The sequence below is a fragment of the Myotis davidii genome, unplaced genomic scaffold, assembly GCF_000327345.1.
Source record: "Myotis davidii unplaced genomic scaffold, ASM32734v1 scaffold555, whole genome shotgun sequence".
Taxonomy (NCBI): Eukaryota; Metazoa; Chordata; class Mammalia; order Chiroptera; family Vespertilionidae; genus Myotis; species Myotis davidii.
In genome coordinates this window covers 1,492,343-1,493,130 of record NW_006286315.1, presented here as the reverse complement: position 1 = coordinate 1,493,130, position 788 = coordinate 1,492,343, and positions in this window count along the sequence as shown.

The following is a 788-nucleotide window of genomic DNA, read 5'->3' as shown; positions in this document are numbered from 1 at the left end:
AAGGTAAACATTTATAGAGAATATATAATTATATATAAAAAATGAGGTGGCCACACTGGTGTGGGTCCCTTCCCCTCACAACCTTGGCTCTTTTCCACTGATCAGAACCCAAGTTATGGGATCGCAGAAGACAGAAGGCAGGGGAGATGCCTGTGGGTTTTGACACAGTTGATTTCACTGGGATTTTGAATTATTTTCTCTCTGAACACAAAGCCTGTTATAGTCCTAGCTGGACACTGGTGGGTGGGGGGCGGTTTGGGAGTAGGGGAAGATGCTGTAATGAAACTGTTAGTCAATGTTGTCTTAATATTGTTGACAATTCTGTAAAGTTCCTTTTTATGAATATTTCTGTTTAAGCTATTTCACCTTTGTTTTGAAATCCTTCCCTTTTAAGGAAAAAATGTGACACTTGTGGAAAAGCTTGTAAGAAAGCCCCTCCTTCGTTCCCCTCCTTTTTTTCTTTAAATGACAAATCTGGTAATTAAGGTTGTGAATTTTTATTTTTGCTTTGTTTTTCATGAACATGTTTTTCAGAATAGGATTGTGTGATAATGTTTAAATGGCAAAAACAAATGATTTCGTGCAATTAACAAAAGGCTACTGCAAGCAGAATAAAACGTTTCTTGGTAACCCAACTGGGACTGATTACCTCGCCTGCGCCTAAACACTGTACCACCCAGCCGTAGAAGGAGGAGGGCGGAAGCTAAGCCCTGGGCTTTTTCCTTAACCTGGACCCATGAACTAGGGTGGAAGGCAAGGCAGCTGGAGCCGGCGGCCCCATCGGCCAA